Source organism: Dermacentor variabilis, chromosome 5 (genome assembly GCF_050947875.1).
Source record: "Dermacentor variabilis isolate Ectoservices chromosome 5, ASM5094787v1, whole genome shotgun sequence".
NCBI classification, from domain to species: domain Eukaryota; kingdom Metazoa; phylum Arthropoda; class Arachnida; order Ixodida; family Ixodidae; genus Dermacentor; species Dermacentor variabilis.
The window spans coordinates 198091826-198119520 of record NC_134572.1 but is presented as its reverse complement, the minus strand read 5'-3'; positions in this window follow the sequence as shown (position 1 = coordinate 198119520).

Below are 27695 nucleotides of genomic sequence, written 5' to 3'. Positions count from 1 at the left end.
CGAATGTGGGACAGCCGCTGCTGCAGCACAACTGGTGCAACGCACGCGCAATGCTGTCGATATCCGCCGTGCTTGCTTTGGTGTTGCGCTGCTTGGCACGAAGCCGCCGGACGACATCCCAGCATTGCCACGAAAGCCATGGCACACTGGCTTGAAACGCAGGCCAGCCGAAAGCTTGCAAGACGAACTTGCAATGAATGTGGTATTCGCTGGACGCCGCCGGCGCTGACACATTGTAATAGCAGAGAGCGCACTATAGGGCCGCGCGACACCGGTCATAGTGTTAGTCGTGACTTCCGAGATCGTCCATGGTCCTTGTTCTGGTCGAGACCGTTCGTGGATTCATCCTGAACGCTGACTCACAGGCTGTTACATCACCCGGGTCTTCCAATGTAAAGCTCTCAAAGTTTTAGTTACATTCAGCATGCACATACACAAACTCGCGAATTTCAATCGTTTTTTGCAAGCGAGCCAAGCTGCTGAAGCATTGAAACATGTCGAAAAGGACGCAATATCAACATTATTCGAGCTAGTCTCAAATAGGTCATGCATAGTATAAGAAAATATTCATCTAATGGACTTCATTTCTGGCACGTGGGGTGCAGCTTTTCTCGGGTGGACACCACCGGAGGCAGTGACATTATCCAAGACAATTTATTTCGTTAAAATGTTTACGTGAGGCATTGTACAGGAGAAAGTACTGAGCTAGAACATACGCTGGTGCCTTCTTTCACAGTCCTGTGTTCTGCTACGTCGACACTTTCGCCTGCACACACCTAATGCCTGGACACTTGCAGGGACCTCCAGGCCGGCTGGTGCTTAAACAAAGAAATAGGTCATAATTTCCCTTTACACATGCGTATCCAAATAGGAGTTGCGATTACATTCAGGTATATACAAATTGAGGCTGCCGCAAGAATAAAACCGCTTGCTGTATATCGGTGCTCTATCGATCGTTTGCCCCGTTGCCTTTAATCTTTATTTTCCAGTCTTCTCTTCTTCTTGAGGGGGGGGGGGGGGGGGGGGGAGGTGATGACGCATAATAAGTGAAAAGGCGCCCTTGAACGTGCAGCCACTCGTTTGAGTAACATTAATAACTTGCAACTTGTAATAACTTGTTTTTTCCCTGACCCGGAGATGTTAGTCAAGTTTTACATCGGAGGAGGAGAAAATCACGTGTTTCATTGTAATAATTCGTGGAAAGAAAGCAGCAGCGAGAAGGCTGGCGCCCAAGTCCGTGTGATCGCAATGAAATTCCCGGATCGTGACGGCCTCCTTGTACTCAGCTTCCGGAAAAACGCTGCAGCAAGGGGAACCTTGGAGCAGATATGTTTGCCAACATGTTTGAACAGATATGTTTGTCTCGATGACGTATTAACTATATAGCTGCAGCAGGAGAGGCTGTCAAGTGTGCGGACTCCCAGCGAAGCTCAGCGGCGCGCTTCCGTGCAGCTCACACAACTTTTTTTGTGTGTGCGGACAACCTCGATGCTAGCGGCAGTCAGAGACGCACGAATGAACGCACACACAAGGCTTGACCATGCCCCGTAACGTGGGACGGCATCGGGTGAAGACGCGCAAGGATTGAAAAATACACTTGCTCAAATATGTCGACACAAACTGGTGCGCTTGCAGACGCGGCATATATCAACAGCATCGCCTTTTGTACGCAAAACCACAAGGGTCATCTGAAAGCGAAAATTTTAAGAAAACAAGAAATATAATGGGAAAAACAGGCGTAACACACGCGTATCTGTCATTGCAAAGACGAGACTTCAACACTGAGACAGTCGAGATGCTGAAGAAGCGATCGCTTCCTCAGTAAACGAGATAATTTCGTGCAGTTTCTCCCCGCCAAGGGCAATAAATTCGAGTTGCCTCAGGGCTACCCTTGGCTGGATAAAGCGTTAGACCGAAGCATATCAGGCAGCGTATGGTTTCGCAGGTGCGGAAATTGTAAGATTAAGAAGACAGAATGAACAGCAAGAGAGAAATGATAAAAAATGTTGGCATCAAACGTAGTTAATGCTTAACGATGAATAAATATTACACGCTAATTTTTTTTTCAAAATTCCTACTTTAAATTCTTGAATTTTCATACAATCGCACCATTACCCAATTACAGTTCAGAGCAGAAGGAATAGCCTAAATCTGTTGTCTTTTTTTAGAGTAACATTAAGCCGCTGACGGTTCCCAAGGGTACTCTATTATGTATTCAAAGAAAGCGCGCCCATATGTATTGAAGTGAACTGATTAAACGACGATGGTTTATATAGGCAGCCACAGCTTGTGTGGGCCATATACGTCGTAAGAGAGCAGAACTCAAAGATGTGACGTCAAGTGAACTGATTAAACGACGATGGTTTATATAGGCAGCCACAGCTTGTGTGGGCCATATACGTCGTAAGAGAGCAGAACTCAAAGATGTGACGTCAAAACGAACACCAGTCACATGTTCTGTTGTTGTTGTTGTTATTGTTGTTTCTTTTAATAGGAGCTTCGCCATTTAGTCTGTTAGACATGAGCCTTTTGAAAAAGCTCAGTCGGTACTGCGGTCTAGAACAAAGAGAACAAATACATTCAGAATTAATAGTATCGCTAGGAAGCCATTTGTCCAAACTTCTACACTTCAAAGAAAGCTACTGTTTCCACCCCCCATTGTGAATTTCAATTCAGAAAAAAAGGAATCTGCTTCATTTTCAGCGCCACAAAAGTGAACATCTGTGAGAGTAACACATTCTAAAATAAAATACCAATTCTTTCACACAGATAAGGCACAATTAAGCGTGAGCGCGAGAGAAGTCAAAACTTTTGGCAATTAGGAGACATTGGGGCGTGATTGATGACTTCTTGTTAGGATGGCTGGTTATCGGTCTAATAAAAGTGGCACGCGCTCCGGGCAGCAAGGAAGAAAAGCTGTTTCCAGAACCCGAGACGGGCTCGAGCTCGCCCCTGCGAAAAAGCACAAGGCAGGCCAGATCGGGAAAGGCTGATAGCTGACTCGGCCGAGAAGGAACCGATTGGAAGTTTGGCCCGACCATCCATCACGCCAACAGCGGTCAACATTAATTAAAGCGACAGCACGACAGCAGCGAAATGCGCACGCGTTCTAAAAACGGCAAGAACGCCCCGCGTTATCACTCATCCTGGTCATCGCTGACGGCCCGGCCATCTTTGTGCAACAGAAACACGCTCCTGCCTCCACAGCACTAGCGCTACGACGCAGCGACGTCACGTTGCAAGACATGCGCAACTAGTTATTTCAATCGTTGTAAGCGCCTACGTATAGGCATAACGCTCAAAGTGTGTAAGGACGGCTCTTGTGCCTCTTCCAATTTATGGGGCCATGCGACTCGCCAAGATTCAATTTTCAAGGCTGACAATCCCGCAGGCGTTCTGCCAGCAAGCGCCCACCCAGCGTCCGCTAATCTCTTGACCTTTTTTTTTTTGTTGATGTTGTTGTTGTTCACTCCTCACATTCCTTTTCTCAACGTTTGTAAGTAAGTACCCCAAGCAGGGGCCTTTTAGGGAACAATGAATGGCGATGATGATAATAAATTGTGCCCGTAGTAGTTCCTGCCGCTTCGACAATCTCAAGCAATACAGGGCGCCGAAATTCACACGTTTCAATTCGTGAACAACGCTTGGATAAAGGTGTGGCGCATCACCGCTATTATCTATGCGTCCTGCAGCAGTGCCTACACCGCACGGCCGGCATGCACCGCCGGCAACGAAGCTCTGCAGGAGAGCTCCATCCTTTGCCGTAATTGTTGACTCCTCCGTGTTCCATGGTATAGGCGTGTATTTTTTTTTCTTAATTGTAATTTGAAAACATGTTTCGCGGTGTAGCAGTGGTATGTAGCGCATTATAGCGCGACATATAGAACAATTTTCTCTGTACTCTTGCGCTTTAGCACAGCCAAAAAAAAAAAAGAAAAGAAAGGAATACAGAAAAATAGAAATCTCGAATACAAAGAGGCAAAAAGATTGTCTCAAGAGGTGATAAGACTTTTTTGTTGCCGCACACTGTTGCCGCGTACTACATCGTTCCTGTATGCACCGCGCAACGTACAACTGGGCCCCCGAACACCTCGCGCCCTGCACAGTGCTGCGGGAAACCAAAAGCTAGCTTCAGCAAGAGTCTTACGCAAAGTATTTTCCTTGTAGTCCTCTTGGGCTTTATGTGTTTCAAATCATTCAGCACGTGGAATTCACCTTGGCGCCGTCGTTAGCGGAACTACAGTTGGTGGTCCCATATTCTATAACAGAACGCTTCGGCGCATGACGTCACCAGCTACTCCCCAGAGTCTACAACTACAAATGCAAATGTCATACATATCTGACGCCACCGTGACAATCGTTTGGCCGCATGGCCTTTGCGCATATATATTCACACGCCCCAAAGAGACTTGACGCCAAGGCGAATGTGAACTGGGCGTCCGCCCTTTGGTGAAACCACGCGACCCTCTTTGTGCGACACAACAACAGTAAGCTGGCCAAAAATTCTTATTTTCCGAAAACATTCTCTCGTCAGGATACCGGCTGAAAGTACGCGTGAACCGCACCGGCACACGAACAGCAATGCGGAATTGTGAAAAATCGATCCTGCGACCCGAGCACTTCCTCTCTCCTCGTGCTCTCTCTGCTATTTTGCACGCCTACAGCCGCCACAAATTCAGCGCAATACAGGTGCAGCGCGTTCCAGAGGCCGCACGGAAGAGCGCTCCGCGCGAGGACGTCACCGAACGGGCCGTGGCAGGCGTGCACGGTGCGCGCGAACAGAGCCCCGAGCGGCGCGTAACCCTCGGCGCAGTTCTGTCGCAAAGCCTGTACGCAGCCCCGGCTAAACTCGTCACGTGGAATCACGCAATCAATCGCAAGCACCGGCGAAACTCACTGACCTGGTGGAAGTGAGACAGCTGCATGTAGTTGTCCGCCAGCGAGGGCGCCTTGGGGTTGCCGCTTGCACCGCGTGCATAGTTCTGCGCAGAAGAGCAAAGCCACGTGTTGTCACTACACGCACACACACACACACACAGCGTGCGCGCACCGCTGCAGCGGACGACAAGCCTGCGCAGGTGGCCCACTGCACCCAACACAGCGCGCCGGCATGCGGTGCGGCTTGCGTGATTATTTCAGCCGGGCGTGTCGTGCGCAAGATGCGACTGTTCGGCCTCACCTAGCTTTGCGGAGCTACGCGCAAGGAACACAGCGGACAGCACAGGCAACAACTGGGTACCAATGCAAACACTGCACAATAATGTGCTTTGCAGTGAGCCAGTTGGTCAATGTCCGTAGTATTTTGGCCTGAATTTTGGCTCATTTGGCCTAGAAGAGTGCGAGGCCTTACGCGGATGTCTATATGCTGCATACAATATTAACGGGATAGCTGTATTCACAATGCTGTATAGCTGTATTCACAAGCGTAAATCACAATGCCATATCATGAAAATCAACTCGAAGAAATATGAGTATACGTTGTGACACGATGCGAAAAAGCCAGGCGTTGGCAGAAATTTAAATTGGTTGTCAAGCTTTCACACCATATCGGTTTCTTGCGGGCGTTATTGCACGGCATCCCGGTATTTGTTGATATATCGTGATGTATTGCTCCCGATATATGGTAATGTATATGTTAACGTGTACATTAACTCGATATTTTCTTTTATTCTTAAATATGGTGTTTTCTCTTTTTTTAGGGGTGGGGGGGGTGGGGGAGAGGGTCGAGGCGCAAACCACAGACGGCATTGTGATGAAGCTACTGTTGTTGCAAAAGCCAATTATTAGATTAGTCTGACGCGCGCCTTCTTTGTCTCACACAGCCGAATTATTCGCAATATTGCACGCAGTTAAATCTTCTTTACTCTATGAATTCAGACGTTCTCGCTTCTAAAAATTGTGTTTAAGATATAAAGACACCGCATAGAAAAAATTGCCAATCTTCAAAGAAACACACTCGCATATGAGCCTCGCAATGCGGAATTACGTTATGTAAGACGCTGTCACACAAACTATGCAGACGCATTGAACTGAACTGGAATGAATGAGAAGCAGCGGCAAAAGTGCGCCAAAATGTCTCCATTTATTCTCCTGTACACTCGCTCTGTTCACCGCCATCACACATCACAAAGCGAGTCCAATAGCTGCTTGTGTCGGCCACAACACACAGGTGGGGACAAGGCGCGTGCAGTGGATCCGGACGCAGCGGGTTTCGCAGCTGCGCGATGCTACGAATCGTGTCGCTCTACGCATCTAGCTGTGACAAACGTATGCTCTGCGCGATCCCTGCATGAGTGCCCCGTGCTGCAGATACGCAGTCATCATCATCATCATCAGCATGGTTACGCCCACTGCAGGGCAAAGGCCTCTGCGATACTTCTCCAACAACCCCGGTCATGTACTAATTGTGGCCATGCCGTCCCTGCAAACTTCTTAATCTCATCCGCCCACCTAACTTTCTGCCGCCCCCTGCTACGCTTCCCTTCCCTTGGGATCCAGTCCGTAACCCTTAATGACCATCGGTTATCTTCCCTCCTCATTACATGTCCTGCCCATGCCCATTTCTTTTTCTTGATTGCAACTAAGATGTCATCAACTCGCGCTTGTTCCCTCACCCAATCTGCTCTTTTCTTATCCCTTAACGTTACACCTATCATTCTTCTTTCCATAGCTCGTTGCGTCGTCCTCAATTTGAGTAGAACCCTTTTCGTAAGTTTCCAGGTTTCTGCCCCGTAGGTGAGTACTGGTAAGACACAGCTGTTATACCCTTTTCTCTTGAGGGGTAATGGCAACCTGCTGTTCATGATCTGAGAATGCCTGCCAAACGCACCCCAGCCCATTCTTATTCTTCTGATTATTTCCGTCTCATGATCCGGATGTGCCGTCACTACCTGCCCTAAGTAGATGTATTCCCTTACGACTTCCAGTGCCTCGCTGCCTATTGTAAATTGCTGTACTCTTCCGAGATTGTTAAACATTACTTTAGTTTCCTGCAGATTAATTTTTAGACTCACTCTTCTGCTTCTGCTTCTGCTGGTCAGTGAGCATGCATTGCAATCGGTCCCCTGAGTTACTAAGCAAGGCAATATCATCAGCGAATCGCAAGTTACTAAGGTATTCTCCATTAACTTTTATCCCCAATTCTTCCCAATCCAGGTCTCTGAATACCTCCTGTAAACACGCTGAGAATAGCATTGGAGAGATCGTATCTCCCTGCCTAAAGCCTTTCTTTATTGGGATTTTGTTGCTTTCTTTATGGTGGACTACGGTGGCTGTGGAGCCGCTATAGATATCTTTCACTATTTTTACATACGGCTCGTCTACCCACTGATTCCGTAATGCCTCCATGACAGCTGAGGTTTCGACAGAATCAAACGCTTTCTCGTAATCAATGAAAGCTATATATAAGGGTTGGTTATATTCCGCACATTTCTCTATCACCTGATTGATAGTGTGAATATGATCTATTGTTGAGTAGCTTTTACGGAATCCTGCCTGGTCCTTTGCTTGACAGAAGTCTAAGGTGTTCCTGATTCTATTTGCGATTACCTTAGTAAATAGTTTGTAGGCAACGGACAGTAAGCTGATCGGTCTATAATTTTTCAAGTCCTTGGCGTCCCCTTTCTTATGGATTAGGATTATGTTGGCGTTCTTCCAAGATTCCGGTACGCTCGAGGTCATGAGGCATTGCGTATACAGGGTGGCCAGTTTCTCTAGAACAATCTGCCCACCATCCTTCAACAAATCTGCTGTTAACTGATCCACCCCAGCTGCCTTCCCCCTTTGCATATCTCCCAAGGCTTTCTTTACTTCTTCCGGCGTTACCTTTGGGATTTCGTATTCCTCTAGACTATTTTCTCTTCCATTATCGTCGTGGGTGCCACTGGTACCGTATAAATCTCTATAGAACTTCTCAGCCACTTGAACTATCTCATCCATATTAGTAATGATATTGCCGGCTTTGTCTCTTAACGCATACATCTGATTCTTGCCAATTCCTAGTTTCTTCTTCACTGTTTTTAGGCTTCCTCCGTTCCTGAGAGCATGTTCAATTCTATCCATATTATACTTCCTTACGTCAGCTGTCTTACGCTTGTTGATTAACTGCGAAAGTTCTGCCAGTTCTATTCTAGCTGTAGGGTTAGAGGCTTTCATACATTGGCGTTTCTTGATCAGATCTTTCGTCTCCTGCGATAGTTTACTGGTATCCTGCCTAACGGAGTTACCACCGACTTCCATTGCACACTCCTTAATGATGCCCACAAGATTGTCGTTCATTGCTTCAACACTAAGGTCCTCTTCCTGAGTTAAAGCTGAATACCTGTTCTGTAGCTTGATCCGGAATTCCTCTATTTACCCTCTTACCGCTAACTTATTGATCGGCTTCTTATGTACCAGTTTCTTCCGTTCCCTCCTCAGTTCTAGGCTAATTCGAGTTCTTACCATCCTGTGGTCACTGCAGCGCACCTTGCCGAGCACGTCCACATCTTGTATGATGCCAGGGTTAGCGCAGAGTATGAGGTCTATTTCATTTCTAGTCTCGCCGTTCGGGCTCCTCCACGTCCACTTTCGGCTATCCCGCTTGCGGAAGAAGGTATTCATTATCCGCTTATTATTCTGTTCCGCAAACTCTACTAATAACTCTCCCCTGCTATTCCTAGTGCCTATGCCATATTCCCCCACTGCCTTCTCTCCAGCCCGCTTCTTAACTACCTTGGCATTGAAGTCGCCCATCAGTATAGTATATTTTGCTTTCACTCTGCTCATCGCCGATTCCATGTCTTCATAGAAGCTTTCGACCTCCTGGTCATCATGACTGGATGTAGGGGCGTAGACCTGAACAACCTTCATTTTGTACCTCTTATTAAGTTTCACAACAAGACCTGCGACCCTCTCGTTAATGCTATAGAATTCCTGTATGTTACCAGCTATATTCTTATTAATCAGGAATCCGACTCCTAGTTCTCTTCTCTCCGCTAAGACCCGGTAGCACAGGACGTGCCCGCTTTTTAGCACTGTATATGCTTCTTTTGGCCTCCTAACTTCACTGAGCCCTAGCATATCCCATTTACTGCCCTCTAATTCCTCCAATAGCACTGCTAGACTCGCCTCACTAGTTAACGTTCTAGCGTTAAACGTTGCCAGGTTCATATTCCAATGGCGGCCTGTCCGGAGCCAGTGATTCTTAGCACCCTCTGCTGCATCGCAGGTCTGACCGCCGCCGTGGTCACCGTGATTGTTGTGTTCATATAGGAGGTTGTGGCCAAGTACTGCACCAGGGTGGCCAATCCTGCTCTGGTGAGGGAGTGCGATACCGGTTCTGGTCACCGGGATCAGGCCACACTCCACGCCTGTTTGTGCAATTTTATCAACACCCGAACTTTTTCTTTTTAATCCGGTGGATAATTGCCGGCACCGGGATTCGAACCACGGACCTCTTGCACGCGGGGCGGGTGTTCTACCTCTACGCCACCTCTGCAGGCTATATGAGAATCCACAAAAGATATCGTGTAGCTTCTTCTGCGCGGTTGTCCACAGGGCCAGCACGATGTAAAGATATAAGCGGACAGTCCTTCCAAGAACACTCGGCCAGGCCGACTCGGACGAATCACAGATACATTAAGAGGAAGCTTTAGCTCGAGTGCTCCCATCTAAATACATGTAAAAGGAGAATTCGTTTTTCTCGGCAACCACCACACCCAATTTGACGAGGTTTGTTGCATTTACAAGAAAAACTCAAAATCTAGTGACTGTTGGTTTCGAATTTTTGAGTTACATTGTCAATCTTTTATTAAAAATTGGCAAAAATCGAAAATTTTCGAAAAACGAAACTTTAAAGTTTACAACTCTGTAACTTAACCCCTAAATATGATAATACAATTCTGTGAATTGCATCTAATAGTACATCTAAAGCGGACAAAATTGATATGTTACGCATGAATATAAGAAAATTTAATCATAGGGAAATACAACTTTTGCAAAACCGTTGTAACCAACTTAACAAATTCACGTAAGATGTAAAATGACATATTGAATTTGTCCGCTTTGAATGATCTAATGAATGCCGTTTACAGAACCGCGATATCAGTTCTTGATGCAGAGCTATGAATTTGTAAACTTCGTAATTCTATTTTTTTCAAACGGTCAAATATTTGAAAATCGTTTTAAGAAAATTCAAGCCCTAAATGCAAATTCCGCTTCCAACAGTCACTAGAATTTAACTTTCTCTTTCAAATGCGACAAATTTCATCAAAATCGGTCCAGGGTTATCTCATAAAAACGTTTTTGCGTTTTACATGTAGTTGAATAGGCCGCGTCGGAGTTGGGCCCGAGCTAAAGCTTCCTCTTAAGTTTGGAAACATTTGACAAAACAATACTACCTGGATTTAAGCGCGAAAAAATACCCCTTGACTGTGAGGCACGCCGTCGGGGGATAATCCGGACTGATTGGGAGCAGCCGGGGTTCTTGAGCGTAAAGCCAAACCTAACTGCACCGGAGCCTTTGCATTGCGCGCCCATCGAAACGCGGCCGCTGTCGAACGCGCAGCCTCGAGAAGCAACCGCACGGCCACCACAGGATGTACGCCGGTGGGCGACACATCGCGGAAGCGAAACACGCGCGGCCGTGCAGACGAGCATGCCGCTACGTGAGCCCCGGGAACGAAGGGGTTCGAGCTCCCTTCAATACTTGGCGGGCAGTTGGGACGCTCACTCACGGACAGTTTAGTGCGTGACGCTGTGTGTAGTTGCAGGCAGTGTGCACGCAGCCTTAAGACGAACAACGGCCAAATTGCGTGCATCACCGGACACGCGGGCATTCGTAACCAGCGCACGGCCAGTCCACGACGACAATACCGCTCATTCGTGGCTTCAGCACTGTGTGTCCAGGCCGCGGCGCTGACGCGGGGCTTTCTCCCGCAAGCGCCAAGACGCCACCGCTGCGACTATGGGCTCCTTCTTTAGTAAAGCAATGAACGGGGCTAGTTGGTGGACATCCACGATTGTGCTGCACTTATTGTTACAGTGACGAACCTAAGGACCAAGACGCGGACGTACAAGACTACGTGGCCTCTTGTTCCTTATGTTCGTGAGTGTAACACTAAGGACAATACATTCATGATAGGCTGCTTCGTTACGGACTCCGAAAGTACTCGATGGGAGGTGCTCATTAATTTCAGGAAGCAGCAAGAACAAAGTATCCTCACATAAAAAGATGCACGGCCTAAAAATAAGCTTATTCTGCAACTTTTAGAGCAGATCGCAAATGATGGGTCTTAGCACTGCACAAAACACAACCAAATGGTGAATTTCATTCAAACTAATTCCGTTTTCCGACAAACTCACCACTCATGGCCCTCGAAAGCGGCTGAGACTGAAAAGGCGCAAAGCAGTGGAGCGCCTCTTGGTTTGCATGGTAAAGCGTGTTCTAATGATAACCTAATTAGTGTTGTGTAGGTATGCAGCTTCATTTCGGCATTGGCAGCCGACAAACGACGCCTTAAAGACCTAATTTTTTAAAAGCTTTATTTGTTATATGCTGGACGTGAACATTTCATGTTAGATTAGACGAGAAGTGCACACCCAGATACTTAAATCACTGAGTTTTTGCAACTATGCTGTCGTTAATTGAATAGGTATTCGCAGCAGTATTTGTGAGCGCAGAAAACCTCATCTGCTGTGTGTTTTCGATGTTGATTTTGCCACAGTATGCACCACTCAAGCAAGCAGGTTATATCAGCCGGCAGGAGCACTACGTTAAGTGAGTTAGTTGTTTGTATATCACACAGTCGTCATCGAAAAGGCGCATACTAGGCGTTAGCTTGTTAGCTATGTCATTAATGTAAATTAAAAAGAAAAGTGGCCCTAATACTGACCCCTGTGGTACGCCCGATATTGTCGCAGTACAGGTAGAAATGTGCTCTCTAGTCTTGACGTGTTGAAAGCGACTGCGCAAGAATTCTTCAATCCAATACATGTTATCATCGTCAAGGTGCAGCTTACAAACCTCTTAATTTAATCTTCTGTGGGGCACCCCATCAAAAGCTGTCGAGAAGTGTACAAATATGGCATCAACATAGTGGAAAGCATGCAAAAAGTCATGAACATCGGTTACAAGTTGAAATAACTGGGCTTAACAGGACCTTTTATATCTAAATCCGTGTTCTTGATCAAGAAGCATGTTCTGCCAATTTACAGCAAACCGAGGTCAGCGAGACTGGTCTACAATTGTTGAGACATTTGGCTGACCTGAATACCGGAATGAGGAGCGCTATTTCCCAATAGTCGGCAAGGCATGCCGGTTCCAAAGACTGCTGCAATACAACTGCTCATAAAGTAGCTGAGGCGTCAGTTTGATTAGCTCACAGCTGATACCGTCACGGCCCGGGCTCCGCGGCAGTTTCTTGATTGCGGCGCGTGCTACATGGTTACTAAAATCGATTGGAACAATCGATTGGCACGCGCCAAGGTTGGGATAGTTGGCGTGGAATGACCCAACTACAATTGAAGAATAGTTTTGTTAATCAGCATTTTTAATTTTTTTTATTATTATAACCTGCCATCTGTATATGCTCTGTATTTCGTTCCATTCCCTTATGTAACGCCTTCGCGCTTTGAAGGGGCAATAAATAAATAAATAAATAAATAAATAAATAAATAAATAAATAAATAAATAAATTAGACCTATTTGTGACAAGTCTCTCTGATAATATTGAAACTCACGTGTTAGACGAGCTAAGCGACCATGAAGTAGTGCATAGCGTTCTTCCAGCTTCGACTCCTGATAAATCAACCACCAGATAACGATTTTGAATTACTCTACAGCCGACTGCGGTAAACTGAATAGTATGCTGCAGGAATTCGGTCCAATTTTTTAAAGGTTCGTAACTCACCCGCACAGTTTATGAAAACTGGTCGTTGTTTCGTGACAAACTAAAACAAACTGAGTGTGTCTGCATACCGAAGCTAAAACTTAAAACAAGCGACGACGCTGCTTGGTTCACGAAAAAGGGAAAAAAAGTGTCTAAATAGAAAGAAAAAGGGTATACCGCAGGGCCAAGCAAACAAACGCAGATCGGGACTGGGAAAACTATAAAGAGGCGTCGGACAAGGTTGAGGCTTCAATTATAGCGGCTAAAGACCACTATTTTAACCAAACTTGGCCCAGTTTACTCAAAACCAAATCAGCAGAATTCTGGCAACACGTACATCCCAAGTATAAATTGAAGACATCTGCGCTAACGGATGAAAATGGTGATGTGCTGTCCGTTGAAAGTACAAGCGAGATATTTAACATTTTTCACAAGTACATACAAATGAGGCTCCGCTACACAGATTGCCCGATGACGCTGACCCAATCACGCTTTCATCCGAAGGGGAAACACGTGCAAGCACAAAAACCGGTGTAACGCAAATTGAAAAAAATATTTCTTGCTTAAAACAAAAAGTAATTTAATAATGATTTCTCAGTTTGTAGACAATAGATGTTTCTAATAAATACACTATTTAGCGTATTTTTATCCAGGCCACCTGAATGTTAAATTTACTACTAAATATAGGCTAAAACTGACTTTCTTGCAACTTTGACGCCAGCTGTACAGCCCCCCCCCCCCCCATTTCAAGTTATATTCGTCCCAAATTATTTTTCGCTTACAGTACAACTTTCTGCCAATTAGTTACTGTGAAATATAACCTTTCTGTAAAAGTTATCTTCCGGCAAAAAAGAATCGCAATATGCAATAAATTTTGCATATTTAATGGCGTATAAAAACTCACGGAAACGTAAAGATCGATAACACCTTTTTTAAAGTAAAAATGCTATCTTCATTATCAAGGGAAAATCGTGTGCTCGCCTAATTTAAGAAGAGAAAATTTTTTGACAATGCGTTTTACGACTCATACTTTCGAACTTTCTAGAAAACTTCACGTTCCCAGCGGCGCTTAAGATTTTTTTTTCACAAAAATATTTTACAGAAGGACTTCTTGCTTTAGTCCTCATTTTTTTTTCGAAGGAATCGCTGATGGTCGAGCACCAAGGTCTGGGCAGTTGGCGTGGACAGATGGCCCAGTTCTAAAAGCAGATGTATCAGTTATGCTAACAATTGAGGCTGGTAGATGATTCAATTCATTGGTAGTTTTAGAAATAAATGAGAAAAACAAATAGGTTCGTGCGAAAATGTGGAACGCTCAATTCATGGTGATGGTTAGTACGAGATGATATGTATGCAGGTTCGGACAAAAGTTCACTTTTTGATTCCGGATTGTAGTAATAAATATTGTGCCAAAGATGGCTGATAGTGACCTCAAACGGCAACATTCACACGAGCTCTTCGCTCCTATCTTTACGAAATATTTCCAAGTGGTTAGGCAGAGATAGCTCACTGTTTTAAACATAAGCCGAAAGTCACGTTTTAGTTTCAATGATGATATCCGTCGAGCACGTTTGCCATCAGTTTTTCCAAGTATGCTGCGGAAATTGGGCTGGATAATAGATAGCTGTCTACCGCTTTTGACTTCTACTGCGCGCTGTTGGATTTGGAAAGTTCGCAGAAGCGGTTCACGGATGAGGGTGCGAATCAATCAGTCAGGCTCGGCTCGAATGGCTTCTGCTTCAGCACCCCCATTTTGGTCAAAATAGGCGGTGCGCATTATTAAGAAATGTTTAAATAGTGGAGAACTCCGTTTTATTCTGACCACGACCTGCGGCCCTTTCGTGCACTGCATTGAGCAGGCGCTTTTGCATTTCGAACCCATCGAAGTGCGTCCGCCGCGGCTCATTATTACTATTACTATTATTGTAAACATGTAAACAAAAACAGCTAATAAGTATTCTGCCTGCATTGACATATTTCACAGTTCATTTATTGTGTTTTGTATTTATGTGGACAATCACGTACGATTCATTCCCCTTTTATTTATTTCCCTGCTTGTTTCTGTCTCCCATTGTTTTTTCTGCCCCCCCCCCCGATCTCTCTTCTCTGAACTTTTTGCCTCGCACACTACTTTTTAAGTGCATCAGTACCAAGGCTCCGCATCTGTTCCTGCGCACTATAATAAATATTTGATTAATTGATTGATTGATTGATTATTTCGTTTGAAAACATGTGCCCTTGAAGAAGAGGAAAGCGTAAGCAAGACGCAGGCAGGCAAGTGCTACCTGAATAGGAGCACAACCCCTGACTATAACTGTTATGCTAATGCTAAAGTAATTTGCCCTGTAAGACTTAGCAAGGATGTGTGGCGCAAATCACCGGGAGAAGGGAGAGCGCCAAACTGATTTCCTTCCAGGAGGCACCCGGTGCGCGTGCAGGCACAGCGGGTGCGCGCGCACGGCCTCGCCGCACGTGCAGGGGCGAAATAATTGAAGTCGCAAGGCGAGCCGTCACAAGCCAGAAAAACTAAGAACGCACCGAATCTCAAATTGTGAAGTTAAAACCGCGGAACGCTAATGGAGCGTCACTTTTCTTTTTTACGTGATATCCTTCTAGTAGCAACTTGATTTAGGCGAGCTGGTTCAGCTTCAATAAAACTTGAAGCAGCGCCAAGACGACCAGAACAGGAATCGAAAACGAACACAACAGGATTGCCAAGAGGAAAATTTACTGAAAAAGGAACAACCAGCTTTTATAACATGTAAAAAAAAAACACCAACAATAACTAAAAAGATGAAAAGGTAAGCGTATTGCGTACAATCAGAGTTGCGTATCTAAAAAAATTATGTCAAGTGTTATTCGGCTGAGTGACGCTGCGCTAACACATTTATGTTTTGCTCTAGTAATGCAGCTAGCTTCTAATTTTTTTTTGTCGTTGTTTGCTTCAGAAACTTAGCATGTCGTGTTTGCTGGCTACTACTACGTTATTCGTTGGGTACTTACCTAGTAGCCTGTCGTGTTAGTTTTTTATTTCTGTCCTCGTCTTCTTCGCGCTGTTCCAAGTTTTACTCAAACTTCTCGCAATTCTTGAGACAGCGTACGCCGGCTCTTCTCTAGCATCAGCGTGCTATCAAACCACAGCGCCCAGTAGGATGAAGCGCAGAGGAAGAAGGGCAGGTGTGGCCCTGTTGCATTCTGAATTGATAAACTATGTGCCCTCTAACGGCCTTCATTGCAGAGTGCTGTTTGGCTAATATACACTCTGCCAGAACTCCGATAATAATAATAATATTTGGGGTTTTACGTGCCAAAACCACTTTCTGATTATGAGGCACGCCGTAGTGGAGGACTCCGGAAATTTTGACCACCTGGGGTTCTTTAACATGCACCTAAATCTAAGCACACGGGTGTTTTCGCATTTCGCCCCCATCGAAATGCGGCCGCCGTGGCCGGGATTCGATCCCGCGACCTCGTGCTCAGCAGCCCAACACCATAGCCACTGAGCAACCACGGCGGGTTGCCAGAACTCCGAGGTATCTCATACACAGTGAACTCTCACTTGAATAGACTTCAAAGGACCCAAGGAAATAGTTCACTTAACTGAAAGTTTACTAAACTGATTATTCATTAGAATATGGAACAGCAGAGGGCAAAGCAAACATCGAGTCAAAGGTGTGAAATGCAACTTATGGAGTTATGTACATCAATATAAAGGAAACCCGAGACAGTTGCGTTGCTGCCTATCCCATTCTGAAAAAAAAAAAAAGAAATATCATATTTTCGTTTGCATTGGTGCTCTTAAAGCGCAAGAAGTAACAAAGCCACTCAGAGAGCCCATGTTTTTGAGCACTTCCTCTGGCACAGCTTGTCGCTGAGACACGAAGTCTAGCGCGAAACTTTCCAAGGCATCCCACAACCTCGGCTACAATTACAGGATCTTAATCTGCCTCCGCCAGTGCATCTTCCTCGTCGCACTCTTCTTCTTGGGGACGAACACTGGAAACAATTTCCAGATCTCACAGTTCAGCACAGGTAACCCGCTCACTGTCGCACGGCACATAGCCGCTGCTGGAGGGGCGATTTGGGGGCGGCGGGCAGCGGCTACGCCACTGGCGTTTAACTGAAGGATGTTTGCATTGAGTGCATAAGAAAACTGCCCGGGAATTTCTAAAAGTTCTTTATTCTGAAATATTCGTTAAACGGACGTTCTTACAACTGAGAGTTTACTGTATATGTACTGTGCCTACGGCGCACCACACAAAAGGCCTGGCGTGCTTCTTTTCGCAAACAGCCTGAACACTTCGGGAAGAAATGTGCGCAACTTGTTCGCAGCGGAAACGGCCGCTCGCACTTCGTGCAGGTTTGCAACCTTTCTCGGGTTAACTTGCGGATGGATGGTGCGCAAAACGTGTGGTCCGTTTTTCTTTTCTCTTTGGATGCGTCCAGGTCGTCTGCTTGCGCTTTCAGCCTCTGAAGCAACGATTCAAACACACTGATTATGACCGCATAAGGGAATCCGACTGCAACCAGCCGCGAGATTTGCAAGTTGAAACTCTCATTCGCTGTATGCAGCGACACGTGAGCCGATACAGTTGCCCTTTTTTCCCGAAAAACAGTTTAACCTTAAAGCAAATGCAGTTGCGGCTCAAGTAAAAAAAAAAAAAAAGACTTGGCACTACCATGATCCTCAATACAGTCCTGGACGCAAGACAGAGGTTAACTATGAGGTACTGATAGAAAAGGTCATCAATGTCGCTTCTGCTTCTCAGCAAGTGACAGTAGTTTCTGTGACAGTAGTATAGTTAAGTTTCCTTAGATTTATGACAAGAAACGACTGACCTGCAGCTGCCAGGTGCGAGTTTCCCGTCACAATGGCCCTAATAGGCGTATTAAGTTCGTGCGCTTTTACATTGAAAAACACTTCTAGGCTGGTGCCTCTCCGTTCGCTGACAGATTTGGCAAGATTCGGCAAAGAAAGTTTTTTTCAGCACAAAGGCTGCAGCACAACTTTTTACCTCGGACGTGGGAGCAAAGTTCTTGGTAATCACGACAGTTGTCAAGGAAGAGGGAATGAGGCATAACAGCAGAGCCGCCTCATTTGTCTGCCTGGAGAAGCGACAGCTCCCGGTGGTTCAAGAGAGGTCGGACAGCACATTCTCGGTAGCGAGTTGGCACCCTCACGGATGCACCGCTCCAGTCTCTCTCGTCAGCACTCTGGCAAATACCGGAGCTCAGGCCAGCGAGGACCTTGAGGTCAGCGCTGAACTTGGGTCATTTCTTGAGCGCGGAAGCGCCGTCGCGAATGAGAACCTTCCCGAGTACGAGCAGATTGTCCGGCACATTTGGGCTCTGGAAGCTGAACGAGGCCGCACCGGACTCGGTGAGTCAGCTGCCACGCGACGGAACGACCGCCACTGTGCGTCGGCCATCCACTCCAGGAACCGCGAAGAGCCGCTGTAGGTCGCGGTGAAGACGCACTTGCATGCATGCAGAGTTGAGATACCAGGATTTTGTAATCGCGTTTGACGTGGCCAATCGAGGGTTTCACGGAACCAAATAGCGTGAGGACATCTTGAGGCATCAACCCTTCCCACAAATAAAAACCAATACACTTCGTACGCTCCCGCAGTAGCCAAGCTCAGGAGTATATACAGTTGATTGATTCTGCTTCGTGTCATGCATTGCTAAGCGTAGTGTGTTATATATTATGTATTGCTTATGTTTATCTGCCACAAAAGTGGCAATTTTATTCTCTTCCAATTTTAATTTTTACGCATTGCATCAGGCTATGGGCCGAAATGCAAACTCCAAATTGGTGGATGCGCGCACCGATATCACAAGGCGACGTACGACGCTTGTCGAGGGAAGAAGCGACAGGCACAGATCGAAGGAGGTTCGGCGATTGCGTACCTTTTCTGTCACACATTGCGCAGGACGGGCTAAGAACGGGCGCCACAAGCGGAGGGGCCGCATAAAGAAACGCGAGCTTTATGTGTAGATGACAGTGGCGGGAATTGTCTCTGTCTCGCAGTGTGCAAGATCCCACGTCGAAATTGATGACTCTTGTTCTCATAAACAGGCTGCTTTTGTAGTAGGTTCCCTCGTCTCTGTTCACGGTGCACCGTGACAATATAATTCGCCATTACATTGACAGGTCGCTGTGCTTTAGCAAAGCCCGTGAACCGAGATTATATGTTCTGGTTTTATGCACAATGTTTTTTTTTTTTTTTGATGCAGAACAGCGGTGCGCATAGTTTGTTTTTATATAATGCCGTTCACTGGTACATTCATCCAGCGCACATATCGTGCATGTATATCCAAAATTGTATCCGCCGAGATACTGAGCGACGCAGGCCATGCCAAACCTTCTGATTAAATGTTTGGATTAAAAAAAGGAAAAACGTAGCCAGTTTCATTCTTTGTTCGCTCATAACCGAAAACACGTTCTCATTGGACGCGAGAACAGCCTGGAAACAAAGTCGGATGTATAATTTTACAGGAAATGCAGCGCAAATTCTGCGCAAAAAATCCGCTTAGAGAAAAAAAAAGTGCGTAGACCACGAACATCAATAACAGCATGACGGTTCCATACCGGAACGTTGTTCACAAAGATTTTTAACGAGCCTTCTGTACGGCATGCTTACATATATATATGTTCGGTGTCGGCGTCTATTTGTCCTTTTACTCTCATTGATTTCTACAAGAATTTTGGTGAAGCCCGTGAGTTGACCGTGAGACGCGCTTTCTACATGCATTTTGCGAGAGATTTTCGTTGACAGTCGCGCATGGGCGACACCGACCGCGCGGCACACAAGTGCATCGGCACACCGCCATCATGCTACACGGGACAGAAGGGCAGCGAATGAAGCTGTATACCAAAGCAACATCGGTTAGTCTAGCGTGAACAAGTAACAACCGGACGTTGCATCGGACGTCCACTACGCTTAGCACTACACCCCAGCTTCAACAACGGCACTATACTATACATTTCGGGCCGCCCCCACCCTGCTGAGTCGATCCAGCCAGTGCTATGGCACGACGTTGCCGGGAAGCAAGAGAAAGCAGTGACGCCACTTCACCGACGGCGGCATTCTGTCCGGTCACGTCGGGGCATTGGGCGAAACACGGGCGGACGCAGCGGAAGGCGCTACACACGCACGCGGTCGACAACAGTGCTCACACACCACGGCCGCATTCTGGCTCGAACGCCAGAATACGCCAACCGGAGACAATCTCTGGTTAACCTCCCCGTCTTTCCTTTGCCTTTCTCTCTCTCTATGAGAGTTTCCGGCCGTTCCGCAAAGTCAGGCAGTAATATCAAGTTTGTTCATTGCATTCATGGTGACAAAGACAACCAAACGAATAATACGAAGGTAAATGAATTGAGTGCACGACACGAGCGATGTGACCGAATCATGACGCTGCACAACATCACATAAGGCGATTGTTACGCGATCGTCATAAGTCATAAGGACTTAACAGTTAAATAAAGTAAAATAAATAAAAAGAATATTAAGATGTTGAAAGGCAGCGAATTGATTTTACATAAATTTAGGCTCTCTACGGAAAGGTGCTGCACTTCAATCATGAAACGCCGTGAAGTGGTGAGATCCGGTTTCTGCATATTCACATAAAGTTTTACTGCGATCAAGTTTCCTGGGCATAATTCAATTAAAAAAAAAAGTATTGATTTCCTTTCATTCCATTTTTTTTTTTACTTTCAAGACCCTTGAAACGTCACAGGAAAGATTGGACGACAACAAAAAACAACCAAATAGCGAAAACAAGAACAGAAAGTAGGTTTACAGAGGTAATGACACATTGCAGATTTCAACGCTGACGAATCTTGTATGGAGACGATGCACGATTCTTTCATTCAATTCAAGCCATTCAAGATGAGTGAAAAGACAATTCCCTTTTCGTGCCTTATGTTATCACTAAATAAATCATGTGCAGATCGCAGCAAGAGAGCTTTCTCCGCGCAGTTCCCGCGTTTGAGACACCCTAGATTACCTGCAACTGATTTAGTGTGCAACAAGTTGCCGCAAAAATCAAAACTGGAATAAACCTTCGCCGAGCGATCAAGGGAAGGAAAGCCGAGAAAAAATAAAAACAATGATTTGCTGTGGTTCCCTGCATACATAAATTGGCCCATGGTCTTAAGAACGTAGATGCTAGATGTAAATGTGCTTTTATAGCACATTTACAACTAGCCCGCCAACGTGTTTTAACCAAGCCACAGGTTACAAAGCATTTGTACACAGTTGCCAAGCGCGCCACGAAATCGGTTGTTAGACGAGGGCCTTGCGTCACGCCAAGCAATTCGTGGCACGCGCTTTTGGAGCCGTGTACAGCGTCGTCACGCAACGCCGGACAGCGTTCAAAGCATGTTTTCGTTCGTGTAACCTTTGCTGACGCTTGTGCGTGCGCGTGTACTCTGGGCGGGCCCGAATACAGTTCGGACTGCGAGACAGCGCCCGCGTCGTTGCGAGCACACACCACGGCTCGTCCAGCGTCCACCCGAATAGTTTCGTTCGCCGCCAGTGAACGTCTGCGTGCGGTTCTGCTTCGTCGTTGGTTTCAATACCGCTCGGCATTATACGTGAAAATCGGGGGAACGGCGGGGCTTAATAGTTTGTTATTAACAACCACATGGTCGCGCTTTATTGATGGCGAAGGAGGCAAGTGGCCCTCGAATAGGAACGGTGTAATATCGCTGGTGAAGTGTTTCCGCTATTTGTCCTCATCGAGCATGCAAGAGACATCATTTTGGACATATTCAGTCACACTTGCGAGTCGCATAAGGCCGCGCGACCGTTGTGGTCGAAAAGCGCGGCGGCCGCAGGCCAGTCGCACGCGGCCCCGATTTTGCAGCCTCGCAAACCGCTGAACCGATCAGCGAAACGGGAGTAGTGCGCCGGGCTTTGTGCACACGGCAGTCATTGCCGGCGCCGAAAACGAAACGCCCGACAGCGTGCGAACAGCGTCCTTCCCGAGAGTTCTCGTTTCCAACGAGAAGGGCCCTTGCGAGCGGGAACGTCGGTGTTGTCCAGCCGCTGCCTGGTCGCAGGCGCGTGACGGTCGCACGACCTCTGCGACTCGCAAGCGCGCCCTAATTCAATCTAAATAATATCATTTCGTTCGTGAAATTTCCCATTATAATACGTGCGTTTGTACCACGGGAGAGCTTGACTAACAGGGATAATCCGGTGAAAGCGGACACAGACAAAGTGAGACTACGAGACGGGGTAACCTATTAAGCCAAGGAAAGGGGGCGCACGCCAAATGTACTGCGTTATGAATGAAAGCATAGGGGATAAGAAAAAGTGATATCAAGAACGAGAACGACTGGTTTGCGTCCCAGACTTTCTCAGGACTAGCGTATGCACCCGCCACGATGGCTTAGCGGCTAATGCGCTGCTAAGCACGAGGTCGCGAGATCGAATCCCGGCGGCTGCATTTCAGTGGGGCAGAAATGCAAAAACGCCCGTCTCAGGACTTTAAAATCCCCTGGTGGTCAAAAATGTTCTCGAGTCCCCCGCTACGACGTGCCTCATAATCATACTGTGGTTTTAACACGTAATACCAGACAATAAAATGTAAAATTTAAAGCGTTATATAATGAAATGAATGGCATCTCTCACCTTAAGTACAACTATCCTTATTTAGATAAGTTTAGAGGGTTTCTAATGCAAGAATTTCTCAGTTTCAACTGAATTCAAACCGCAAATCGGAGCTTTTGTTGAAAGCTAGGATGAACGAGAGGCAGGCGTAGAAGAACAGGGATTATTCGCAGAAATTACCGTAAAGTATACATGAATGTACGGCGTTGTTTTTTGAACGTCGTTATCGTTAATGGTAGCGGCCTTGTGCTGAGGAACTGAAAATAAAACAATGCGCCAACACCTACACAAACAAAATTAGAGTTGAGCAAGTTTTGGGGTCATACGTGCCAAAACCGCCATTTGATTATGAGGCACGTCGTAGTGGGGGAATCCGCACTAATTTTGACCACCGTCCTCAACGTGCGCGCGGCCCCAGTGCAACGGGCCTTTCGCCCCCCGTCGAAATGCGGACAAACGAAATCGGAGCATGGACACAGTGCGCAAGCCAAGCGGCAGCGTGCGAGTCTTGGTCTGTTTCAGTTGGCTAGCATGAACGTCAGTGAATTGCGTTGATCACTCTGACGTTGCAATGGGAACGTGCGGCTACGAGTGCGCGAGAGGGAAAGGACAGCGGAGGCTCGCGGGGCAACCGGCGGAGTCGGGTCTCGTGTTGTCGAGAAATTGCTCGCCACCAAACTCTGATCTCGGAAAAAAAAATTTCGTCGACAACTGAAAAGCAAGTGGTTGTTGTCGCGCGCGCTTTGAAGTCCACCGCCCGTCCTGCAACCGCTTCAGCGCCCGCCGTCGACGTACTGCATCCACGCACTCCGACGTGCGAGCCAAACTCAAGTTTACTTTTGCCTATATTCGGTGAAAGCCTGGCCGGAGATATGTGTGTCACAGTTAGTCGAATATAAATGCGTTTTTCTGTGATTTTGTCACACGGCGCCACCTACGGCAGTTCCAATGATGGTATGTTAGATGCAATCGATAGGAAAAAAAAAATATCTATGGAAATTTACGGATGCGGCAAGCGAGAAATCAGTGGAGAAAATGTGTACCATAACACAAAGGGCAGTGCCGTCCTGCTACATTAAGGCCCGGGATCAATATCTGATTATCTCTGCCCCACCTGCCGATGTTAAAGAGACAGGCGCAAATGTTTGCAAGTACAGGAAGCACGTCTCTGCACCAGAAAAAAAAATTGCTGCCATAAATCTGCTGCTGTAAGAGAACAAAGAAGGAAGAAATAAACCTGTGACAACTCTGCGTATTGCAATGGGATGCCGTGATATCCATCGAGCCAGAACCGTACAGAACACCCACCTTACAGCAGTGCTGGGGTTGAAAACTGATTAAAGTGTTAAGTGGTCAGTGGTCGAGACAAGCAAGCGACGTTGGCAATATTGGCGGAAAAGAACTGAGGTCATTGCAGGCACTAGTAACATAACAATATAGCGATGGGCGAAACGGTGGACTGCAATAGACATGATTAGCTCACGCAGGCTGGTCGCCCATCTGTACCGAAGCGGATCCCATTACCATCATCTGTAGCAGCAGTCCATCGCATAAAGACAGGCGCAGGCTACAAGCAAAACAAGCAAGACAAAGAAATGCGACCCCTGATTGTGACGGATTTGTTTGAACTTGGAATAATCTTAGAGGCGAGTGCGAAAGGAGAACTCGCGCGCAACGAGCACTAGCGTTTGTCGATTTCTACTTGCTTCTCGTCTTGCGCTTCCGTACAGCTTCTTTTGTGCAACGAAATCATCTCACCGCGGCGGCGGCGGCGGCAGCAGCAGCGCGTACTCACGGCGACGGCGGCGCGCACGTTGTTCGCCAGCGGAGCGGCGGCGGCGGCCGGGGGCAGGCGTCGTCGAGGCTCGACTGCGGCACCGGCAAGAAGCGGGGGCGGAGAGGACGACAGCGTGCGTGCGGCGACGGCGCAAGAGGGGAGAAAGACTCATTAAAATAATTTACCCGCTGGCCGTCGACACAAGATTAGCATAATTGCGCGCGTGGAACGCCCCCGCACATGAAAAGCGCCGTGTGCCAGCACATCCTGCTTCAATGCCGTGCGTGCGTGGGTGGGCGCTTTCTTCTTTGCCGGCCGCTTTTTAAAAGCAACGGGAGCAACAAGAGAGCAGCGAGCGAGGGGCGCCACAAAAAATAACAGCATTGTGACGGATTCCCTCTCCGCCTCGGGCGAGGGAGCGAGCGCGCACGAGGGAAAAATAAATGCGCCTGCGCGATCAATGAAACAGGAAAGGCGGATCGGCAAGAGGTGAGCGAGAGAGATCAAGAACAAAAACAGGGAGCGTCTGGAACAACGCCTTCAGTTGCAAGAAACTGACGAGGGAGGGCGTCACCGTAGCCGTATAGCCGCCTTACGCAGGGCGCGACCTGGCCCCCACCCGCGACTTGTATGGTTGCGACACGGCGTACACAATCTACAATCCACAATCTAGTCGGTTACTGTGGTCAAGTGGCGATTGCAGCTTAGATTCCAAAGTTCCCTTTAGTGACAAGAGTGGCTTCTTTGTGTCGTTGTGCTACGACAAACACTGAAATTTTAAAGGCATCAACTCCTCTTTCGCTTACACTGCTTCAAAATTTTCCCACAAATATTTTGTGCGTCGTCAGCATTCGTCAGCGGAATTGGACACTTTCATTCCGGATATCATGGCCCAGCACGTAAACATACTAGAGAGACAGAAGGCTCACGAGAGGGAAAAGCTTGTGCCTCGTTTTCAATCACGAGAGTCGCTTCGCGAACCATGCGACTCTTCCCAAATTCGTGTCCACGGACAATTGTGCTCGGCCAACAGCGCTCAATTCATGACCGCTATTTTCGTCGTCTGTAATTTCGCGATGGTCAATTTCCCTCTCTGCGAATCACGTGATGGCGAAAGCACGCTCACGCGGCGTGATCCTCTGCCGATAAAATTTCCAGCTGCCGTCGCCGTCTTGTGTCCACTGCTGTCATTTATCACCAGTCCGCTTCCCTATTGAACTACACATAAAAAAGAAAACCGGGAAGAAACAAAAGCGATCACGACATCAGAAACGGGATATATTGGCATCTAAAGGGGTCCTCTCCTCTCGAGCATCTAGCGGGAGCTAGCTTACGATAACGCATGCACTGGAGATGAAGGTGGGAGAAGCGCCGAAAAAATGACGAATTGACTTCGCACATTGAAATGGCACTGTTAAATTTAGTACCAAAGCATGAAAGAAAGAAGAAAACGGTGCATGATTTAAATCAACCTGCTTCAGCCGGAAACGTCGAACGGTTAGTACTGACCGCAACGGTATAATAATATGAACTTCATTTACCATCGGGGTCAATGGGGAAAGTATACAGAGCAAAAGCTAGGGCATGGCTGACCAGTTCTTCTCTCTCTCTCTCGTTCTATATATATATGACCGCAAGGACAACGTGGGGGACTTATATTTACTAATTGAATTAAAGAAATGAAAAATTAATAGAAGATAATGTGGCTGAATAAACAATTTCCCGCAAGTGGGGAACGATCCCACGTATTCGCATTACGCGTGCGATGCTCTAACCAATTGAGCTACCACGGTGCGGTTTTCCCATCCACTTTCCTGGTTATTTATTTGTTTCACTACTAGAACTATGGGAGTGTTAGCTAGCGGCACCACTCACAAACCTTGGCGGCGGATGTGGAACATCCTTTCTGCCGCAGGTGTCACGAGTACGTGATCTTCTTGGGTGAAGGCAAGTGGTCAATAAACCCGCACATGCAACCCGAAGCCGTCAATGTTGCCAAAGCATTTAATAGTTGATATGATAGCTGCACAATTTCGGTCACGTGCAATGAGGTAAATCAGACGCAACCTCGAAATACTCGTAGCAATCAGAACGCACTGCAGGTTTCACGTTACCACCCGTTCTTTTCGTTCTTCAGAAGCTCTGTCCGGCTTAGTGAACAGTACACGTAGATTTGTAGTTTGCTCTTATAATAACGTGTTCTGCATTATAGAACTGAATTTCTGTTGTCGCCAAGCCGACAAGGCGGCGGCTTAGCACGAAGAGATATTTGGACGACCGTTTACCCATCCCTCCTCTGTTTGCTAGAGAGCACAGAAGAAACCGGATATTCACATATGGTTAACCTTCCTGTCTGTGTTTTACTCTTTCTTTCTCTAGACCATGCTCAATGTTGACCTCTAGATTGATGATGACACTAGATTCTAAGGCAACGGAAGTACATCAAAGAGCTCACAAATAGAGTAGATAGCTCATTGAATAATTACGCGACTTGTAACTTCACAGGTATAGGGCTCGCTTTAGCCAAATACCATCGCAGCGGAGGGCGACCAGGGCACTGTTGCAGTTTTTAAGGGCAACAGAATTGGACAAGCGGCTGTAGCCCGAACAGATGTTTATAGTGCTGCAAGTGCTACTGTGCTGTGCGGTGACAGTGACCGACTGTGATTGTATGTATGTCCGTGTTCCTTTCTTTCTTTGTCTCACATTTGCTATCACTTTACATCCTCCTCCCCTCTCTCCCCAGTGTAGGGTGGCAAACCGGATCTTCCCATATGGTTAACCTCCATCCGTTTCCCCTTTCTTAGCCAAATATATTATTAAAAACGACGATATATTTTTGGCGTGGCTGTGCACAATGGCTCATAGAGTTAAGCTGTCCGTTCTCTTCCCGTCGTTTCCCACAGTTTTCGCACGTAAGAGGCACTCACGCTGACTACGGCGTTGGGCACGGGTGCCCACTGCCCTAAGGGGGAGAGAGCTTCGTCCGCTCGGCTGTCGCCGCCCAAAGGGTTCAGCCGCGCCGACAGACACACGTTGACGGGTAACGCCGCTGTTGGCGTCCATTATTTTCACGTGACACTCGCCGACTTGTTCGTGTGCAGGGTACGCTAAATGCGGTGAACGAAATTTGCTCGGTAGCGGATAAAATCTCGAACGGTGTTTCGGTGTGCCCTGAAAGTTGTTGATAGTAACACAGCTAGACACAATGTTACGTAAATAGGTGAGAAGACGCTCGCTTCTTTAGTCCTAGCGGCATCCGAGCGGCAATCTTCCGCGCTGAGCGGGATTTAGGATTGAGGGGCAGTTCTTGTTACCGAACAACGAGGCCTGCGTCAGACCTGCGAATCGTAGCGAAGGGGTGACGAGCATCCGGGGTTGCTCGAACAACTTCAGTGCTGAGCGGCACATCACGCAACAAGAGCC